Raw genomic sequence first — 8,866 nt, 5'->3', positions numbered from 1 at the left:
CTCAACATGCAACAAAGAGTCACTCCAAAGCCACTAGTAGCGGAGAACAAACGTAGAGATTATGGTAGGGTACGAAACCACCTCAAAGTTATTCGTTCGGATTGATCTATAAAAGAGTTCGTACTAGAATAACACCTTAAGACACAAATCAACCAAAACCCTAATGTCACCTAGATACTCCATTGTCACCTCAAGTATCCGTGGGCATGATTATACGATATGCATCACACAATCTCAGATTCATCCAACCAACATAAAAGTACTTCAAAGAGTGCCCCAACGTCTCTACCGGAGAGTCAAGAACGTGTGCCAACTCCTATGCATAGGTTCCCAATTGTCATGAAACCCGCAAGTTGATCACCAAAACATACATAAAGTGGATCAATAGAATAACCCATTGTCACCACGGTTATCCCATGCAAGACATACATCAAGTGTTCTCATAAAAGACTCAATCCGATAAGATAACTTCAAAGGGGAAACTCAATTCATCATAAGAGAGTAGAGGGGAAGAAACATCATAAGATCCAACTACAATAGAAAAGCTCGGGATACATCAAGATCGTGCCATAGAGGAACACGAGAGAGAACATGAGAGAGAGAGAGAGAGATCAAACACATAGCTAATGGTACATACCCTCAGCCCTGAGGGTGAACTACTCCCTCCTCGTCATGGATAGCGCCGGGATGATGAAGATGGCCTTCGGTGATGGGATCCCCCTCCGGCAGGGTGCTAGAACAGGGTCCCGATTGGTTTTTGGTGGCTACAGAGGCTTGCGGCGGCGGAACTCCCGATCTATCTTCTGTTGTGGAAGTTTTAGGGTACAAGAGTATATATGGGTGCACGGGGTACGTCGGTGGACCTTCAGGTTGCTCACGAGGTAGGGGGCGCGCCCAGGGGGGCGGGCGCCCCTACCCTCGTGGGCAGCCCGAGACTCCCCTGGCGTGCACTCCAAGCCCATCAGGTTGGTTTCCTTCCAAAATTAACTTCTCTAGTTGATTTCGTTCCGTTTTGACTCCGTCTGATATTCCTTTTCCTCGAAACACTGAAATAGGCATAAAATAGCAAATCTGGGTTGGGCCTCCGGTTAATAGGTTAGTCCCAAAAATAATATAAAAGTGGATAATAAAGCCCAATATTGCCTAAAACAGTAGATAAAGTAGCATGGAGCAATAAAAAATTATAGATACATTGGAGACGTATCAAGCATCCCCAAGCTTAATTCCTGCTCGTCCTCGAGTAGGTAAATGATAAAAAAGAATTTTTGATGCGGAGTGATACTTTGGCATAATTTCAATGTAAATCTTCTTAACTGTGACATGAATATTCAGATCCGAAAGATTCAAGACAAAAGTTCATATTGACACAAAAATAATAATACTTCAAGCATACTAATCAAAGCAATCATGTCTTCTCAAAATAGCATGGCAAAAGAAAGTTCATCCCTACAAAATCATATAGTTAGGCTATGCTTCATTTTCGTCACACAAAGATGTTCCCAACTTCTATACATCTGATGACAAGCCAAGCAATTGTTTCATACTTAAATAATCTCAAACTTTTTCAACCTTCACGCAATACATGAGCGTGAGCCATGGATATAGCACTATGGGTGGAATAGAATATGATGATGGGGATTGTGTGGAGAAGACAAAAAAAGGAGAAAGTCTCACATTGACGAGGATAATCAACGGGCTATGGAGATGCCCATCAATTGATGTCAACATGAGGAGTAGGGATTGCCATGCAACGGATGCACTAGATCTATGAATGCTCAACAAAAGAAAACTAGTGGGTGTGCATCCAACTCGCTTGCTCATGAAGACCTAGGGCATTTGAGGAAGCCCATCGTAGGAATATACAAGCCAAGTTCTATAATGAAAAATTCCCACTAGTATAAAAAGACAACTTACGAGACTCACTACATGAAGAACAAGGTGCTACTTTGAAGCACAATATATGAGACTCACTACATGAAGAACAAGGTGCTACTTTGAAGCACAAGTGTGGAAAAAGAGATAGTAGCATTGCCCCCCCTTTTTTTTGGGCCTTCTTTTTTTTCTTTTGGCCTTTCTCTTTTTTTTGATTGGGCAATGCTCTAATAATGATGATCATCACACTTCTATTGATTACAACATAATGATTACAACTCGAAACTTAGAACAAGATATGACTCTATATGAATGCCTCCGGCGGTGTACCGGGATGGTGCAATGAATCAAGAGTGACATGTATGAAAAATAATGCATGGTGGCTTTGCCACAAATACGATGTCAACTACATGATCATGCAATGGCAATATGACAAAAGTAATGTATGTCATGATGATGATGATGGAAGTTGCATGGCAATATATCTCGGAATGGCTATGGAAATGCCATAATAGGTAGGTATGGTGGCTGTTTTGAGGAAGATATAAGGAGGTTTATGTGTGATAGAGCATATCATATCATGGGGTTTGGATGCACCGGCGAAGTTTGCACAAACTCTCAAGGTGAGAAAGGGCAATGCACGGTACCGAAGAGGCTAGCAATGGCGGAAAGGTGAGAGTGCGTATAATCCATGGACTCAACATTAGTCAAAAGAACTCATATACTTATTGCAAAAATTTAGAAGTCATCAAAAATCAAGTACTATGCGCATGCTTCTAGGGGGATAGATTGGTAGGAAAAGACCATCGCTCGTCCCTGTCGGTGTACTAGAGTAGGGGTACCCTAGTATCCCGAACTTGTGCACGGGCAGTTGCAGCACACCGCGGCAAGGCTTGCCGGGCGACCGCCAAGGTCCTCCGTGGTTCCTTTGGAGCCATTCAAGAACAAAGTATTCAAGCCAAGGAGACAAGGCCCCGGCAAGAGGAGCTTGCCGGGAAGGCCAACCAAGGCATCGCAAGGAACTTGCCGCGACACGCCACGCGTCCCGGCAAGGCCCGGTGAGCGACAAGCTTCCGGGCGCGACAAGACAATAACCGCGGCAAGGCGCTTGCCGCGACAAGCTACCACTCAGTACCCGCGCTCCAGCACATCCACCAACGTGTCGCCCTGAGGCCTTTCCAGACGCGCATGGCAAGAGGCTGTGCAGCCAGCGGTGCGCGGTGGCAAGCGACGCTGACAAGACTGCCATCGTGGCGAACGGTGGCGTCCCTGATGGTCCTTTTTGCACTATTTGGGCGACGCAGACGGGCATTTAATGCCTTTGTCCCCTGCCATCAGGGTTAGGTAGGATACACTGTACAAGTAGTTGTACCAACCGCAACACCTTTTCCATTTTTACCCTTGACTACGTTGCCACCTGTCGGTGACCCCTTGAGCATATAAAAGGAGGCCCATGCGCAACGTAGGGGGGGGGTTCGAAACCAGAAAACACTCACGCTCGGTCTCGTTAGTAGCTCATGTGTACTGTAGCACTCAGCGTCCCCGAGCAAGAACTCAATACAATCAGACAAGCAGCAGTAGGAGTGTTATCTCTCCGGAGAGCTCCGAAGCTGGGTAAACTGCTCGTGTGTTTCGCCTCGATCCGCTCTTCGTGCAATCTCCGCCCCCGCCGAACCGAAAGGGGCTCGGTCCGCCGGTCCCCATAGGTGTTCGTGGATCAGCTTCCCCGACATCTTATGGCGCGCCAGGTAGGGGGCGTCGAGGTTGTGTGAACCTGATCCGGCGTTCACACGAGCTTGATCTTCATCTTCTTCATCGACATGCCACCGAAGAAGAAGACTTCGACGACAGCTGTTCCGTCCACGTCAATCCCACCACCACCGGAGCAAACGAGTGGTGGGGCAGACGCCGACGGAAGAACGGACATCGACGAGGGAGCTCACGGTGCTGCCAGGTCCAAGGACAAGGCCGCGCAGACCTCGGCGTCCGTACATGTACCGCGCCCATCTCAGGAGGCGCAGGACCGACAGCGTCATGGTACTCGCAGTGCCATACGTTTGTTGGGCCAAGATCGAGCTGGTGGATCTCGGGGTGCTCAAGACCAGCATGCACGTCAACATGCTGGCACGAGTGAGACACGGTCGCCTGGACGGGATACTGTTCCTTCTAACATAGTTAGAAGTCCGAGCATATCCCGCTCCTCGCACCGTTCGCCATTGCCACCCACCACTCCAGCAGAAGCTTTGGCGCGAGCTCAAATGCTCCTGGATTACCCTCCAACGGAAGACAAGATCGATCAATGGAGGGCCACCATTCAGAGTCTCATTGGCTTCGCCAACGGCGACACTCCGCGGCAGCCGAGTGCGTCGCTGCCGCGGCAGGACTGCCAGGCACGAGCCGGTGGCGACGAAACCGGTGGGGGTGCAACCACCATGCACTCTCCACCCCGAAGGCCAAGATCGCCGGCTCGCCGGATCCACCTCGACAGCGACTCCACCGCATCATCAGATCCACGAGCTCGTCGCGATCAGCGCCAAGTTCTTCACGAACGACAGCAAGAAGACGCTCGTACTCGCATCGAGCGCCAAAGAGAAGCGCGGCGTCAATCCGACCAGCGCGCTGGGCCTTTTGTCGACATGCATGCGCCAGGGGAACCAGGCGACTTGCCGTACGCGGTAGGTTGCCCTGCGTTCACTCGTGAGCTGCGGCAAGTCCAGTGGCCCAGCACGAAGAATTTCAAGCCAGATGTACCAGAGAAGTACGACGGCAAGTCGCATCCGTCGGAGTTCCTCAGCATCCACACCATCGCGGTGCAAGCTGCCGGGGGGCGGGACGACAAGATCCTGGCCAACTACTTCCCGCTGGTGCTCAAGCCCAATGTCAGATCCTGGCTCATGCACTTGCCGGACAACTCCATATCCTCCTGGGCAGACCTATGCCATCAGTTTGTCGGCGCCTTTACGGGCGGCCACAAGCCTCATGGCCAAGAGAGCGACCTTCATATGCTCGCCCAGAAGGAAGGAGAGCCCCTGCGCAAGTACATTCAGAGATTCATCCGTGTACATCACAACATCCCAGATGTCCACCCTACCGCGGTAATCAGCGTGTTCGATCAGAACGTGCGAAACCGCAGGATGTGGGAGGAGATGGCGATGTGTAAGATCAGAGACGTCAGTGAGCTATATGCCCTGGCCGACAAGTGTGCACGTGCTGAGGAAGGGAGGAAACTCCCCGGAGAGAATATAGGAGCAGGAGGATCTGATAGTGAGGAGACTGCCCCGGCAAAGAAAAACCGGCGGCGGAACAACAGGAAGAAGAAAGGCAGAGATGTGCTAGTTGTTGAGTAGTCCGGCAACGGAGGTGGCGCCAAGAAATCAAAATCTGGTAGCTCCGGCAAGGAGATTGCCGCAGGCACCAACTACCAGGCTGTGGCGGTCGCCGACAAGCAGGACGACACCAACAAGCAGTACTGCAAGATCCACCGCACCAAGGGCCATGACCTCCAGAGCTGCAAGAAGGTCGAGCAGCTTGTCGAGCAGCAAAAGGCTGAATACGAGCGACGCGACAAGGAGAAAACCCAGGAAGGTGCTGGAGGAGCCGGCAAGAAACATCCCGGCCGAGGAGGACGCCGCGGCAAGGCTAAGCAGCGGCAAGGAGACAGACCTCCCCGCGCCCGCGACAAGGATGAAGATGACGACGACGATGAAGATATGGATGATGACGAGACCGATGAGCAGGAGTTCCAGAAAGCCATAGAGGTCCTGTGCGTTGACGGAGGTGCTTCTCTGCATACTTCACACCGCCAGCTCAAGCAGTGGGTGCGGGAAGTTAATGCGGCAGAACCACCCGTCGAGTCACGCAGGCCTCTGAAATGGTCCAGCACGCCTATCATCTTTGATATTGAGGACCACCCTGATCGCATAACTGCGGTCGGGTGCTTGCCGATGTTGGTTTCACCAACTATCCGCAACCTCAAGGTCACTAAGATGCTAGTTGACGGCGGGGCCGGCTTGAACCTGATCTCCTCCGCGGTACTCCAGAAACTCCAGATCCCTGATAGCGAGCTCGAAGAGACCGGCACATTCCAAGGAATCAATCCGGGAAGGAGCAAGCCGAAGGGAAAGATCACGCTGCCGGTGACATTTGGCAGCGAGTTGAACTTCAGGACTGAGAGGGTCACTTTTGACGTTACTGACTTTCCATTGCCTTACAATGGGATACTCGGCCGTCCAGCACTCGCCAAATTCATGGCAGCCTCTCACTATGCATACAACATGCTGAAGATGCCAGGCCCGATAAGTGTCATCTCTGTCCCTGGCGACAAGAAGGATGCTCTTATCTGCGCCGACAAGATCTACCGAGAAGCAGCAGCCGCAACAGATCGCAAGTCACTTGCTGTTGAAGCTCCCAGGGCGAAGAAGAAGACCAAGTACGGCAAGAGTTCTGATGCCCACTCCGGCAAGCGCACCTCTTCGGAGTGTTGCGCTACCATCGAGGACGCACCATCGAGCTCCACCGACAAGTGTAAGAAGACAATGGCAGCTCCACCAGAGACCAAGAAGGTGTCCGCCAAGGAGGATGGCACTGGTGGTACCTTCAACATCAGTGCCACTCTCGACCCTAAATAGGAAAGCGCGCTCGTTGCTTTCCTGCGGGCGAACGTCGACGTGTTTGCGTGGCAACCGTCTGACATCCCTGGTGTTCCCAGGAAAGTAATCGAGCACCATCTTGCCGTCTGTCCTCATGCGCGGCCCGTCAAGCAGAAAGTCAGGAAACAGGCAGTGGAGCGCCAAGAATTCATTGCATAAGAAATCAAGAAATTGGAAGCAGCAGGCCTTGTCAGAGGAGTGCTCCATCCTACGTGGTTGGCCAATCCTGTAGTCGTGCGCAAGGCAAACGGGAAATGGAGGCTTTGTATCGATTTTACCGATGTTAATAAAGCTTGCCCCAAAGACCCATTTCCCTTGCCGCGCATCGACCAGATTGTTGACTCCACGGCCGGATGTGACTTGCTTTCATTTCTTGATGCATACTCAGGATACCATCAGATCTTCATGGCAGAAGAGGATGAGGAGAAGACCGCATTCATCACCCCATGTGGCACTTACTGTTTCGTACGGATGCCTTTCAGTTTAAAGAATGCTGGTTCAACATTTGCAAGGGTAGTCCATGACGCTTTTGAGCCGCAAATACACAGAAATGTGGAAGCCTACATGGATGACATAGTGGACAAGAGCAGGGACAAGGCGACTCTGATTCAAGATTTAGACGAAACCTTTGCAAATCTGCGCAAGATCAACCTCAAGCTTAACCCCGAGAAGTGTGTGTTTGGAGTCCCCTCCGGCAAGCTTCTCGGGTTCTTCGTGTCTCAGCGGGGAATCGAAGCCAATCCCGACAAGATCAAGGCCATTGAGCAGATTGAAGCACCAAAGCGTGTCAAGGATGTACGAAGACTTGCCGGTTGCGTAGCTGCTCTCAACAGGTTTATCTCTAGGTCTGCTGAGCGCACCCTGCCATTTTTCAAAATATTGAAAAAGGCAGGTCTAATGAAATGGACTCCGGAAGCGGAGGCTGCGCTGCAGGACTTAAAGAGATACCTGTCCTCCACTCCAACACTTGTCGCACCTAAGCCACAAGAGAAGTTGCTGCTGTATATAGCGGCAACCAATCAAGTGGTTAGTGCTGCATTAGTAGCGGAGATGGAGGCAGATGATGAGCTAGCAACCACGGCAGATGCATCCAGCGACAAGCAGGGGACTTCACCGACAAGCTCTGGTCCCGACAAAGATGGATCTGCGCAGGCGCGTGAGAAGATGCAGAAAAGAATGGTGCAACGCCCAGTTTACTTTGTCAGTTCCCTTTTGCAAGGGGCTAGGTCAAGGTACTCTGGTGTGCAGAAATTGCTTTTCGTCCTTCTCATGGCCTCGAGAAAGCTGCGCCATTACTTCCAAGCACATGAGATCACAGTCGTCACTCGTTTTCCGCTGAAGAGGATACTGCAAAATCTAGAAGCAACAGGCAGGATTGTCGAGTGGGCACTGGAACTATCAAGATTTGGCCTCAAGTTTGAGAGCACTTCAACTATCCAAAGCAGAGCATTGGCAGAGTTCATAGCAGAGTGGACGCCAACACAAGATGAAGAAATTCCAGAAACGAGCATCCTCGTCAAGGAAGCAAGCAAGGAGTGGCTGATGTACTTTGATGGTGCCTTCTCGCTGCAAGGCGCCGGTGCGGGCGTGCTACTTGTTGCACCCACCAGAGAGCACCTCAAGTACGTAGTCCAAATGCACTTTCCCAAGGAGCAAGCAACGAACAATACCGCAGAGTATGAAGGATTGCTTGCCGGTCTCAGGATCGCAGCAGACCTTGGGATCAAGAAGCTCATTGTCAGGGGTGACTCACAGCTTGTCGTCCGCCAAGTGAACAAGAATTATCAGAGTCCGTTGATGGAAGCCTACATTGATGAAGTGAGAAAGCTAGAAGAGCACTTTTGAGGGCCTACAGATGGAACATGTTCCAAGAGCTCAGAACGACATTGCCGATGGCCTGTCAAAGTGCGCCGCGCTTAAGTTACCTGTGGAAACAGGGATCTTTGTGCTCAAGCTGACTCAACCATCTGTAACGCCATCAACTGGACAGAGCAAGAAGAGGAAGTTGATTTCTGGTGACTATTTTCCGGCAGAGCTCCCCGAAGCCGCCGCCAAGAAGGTCGTCAAAATCAACACCAAGAGTGCTGAGGAGCAGTCTGCTCCGGCAAGCACTAGGATTTGTTCCGTTGAAGCAGACGCTCCCGACAAGTTTTGCTCCGGCAAGCTTGCTGGGGAACATCAAGCTCCGGCTGAGCCGCAGGTTCTCGCCGTAGAAGCATATGTTCCCGCAGCAGCAGATGTGCCTTTAGACCTTGTTGTCGAGCCGCAAGCTCCAGCATGGGCACATCAGATTGTCCTTTTCCTTCAGACAGGAGAACTTCCCAAAGAGCAAGAAGAAGCGGAAA

This window comes from Triticum dicoccoides, chromosome 4B (assembly GCF_002162155.2).
Source record: "Triticum dicoccoides isolate Atlit2015 ecotype Zavitan chromosome 4B, WEW_v2.0, whole genome shotgun sequence".
NCBI lineage: Eukaryota > Viridiplantae > Streptophyta > Magnoliopsida > Poales > Poaceae > Triticum > Triticum dicoccoides.
The sequence above is the reverse complement of the archived record's forward strand: the minus strand, read 5'-3'. Positions refer to the sequence as shown.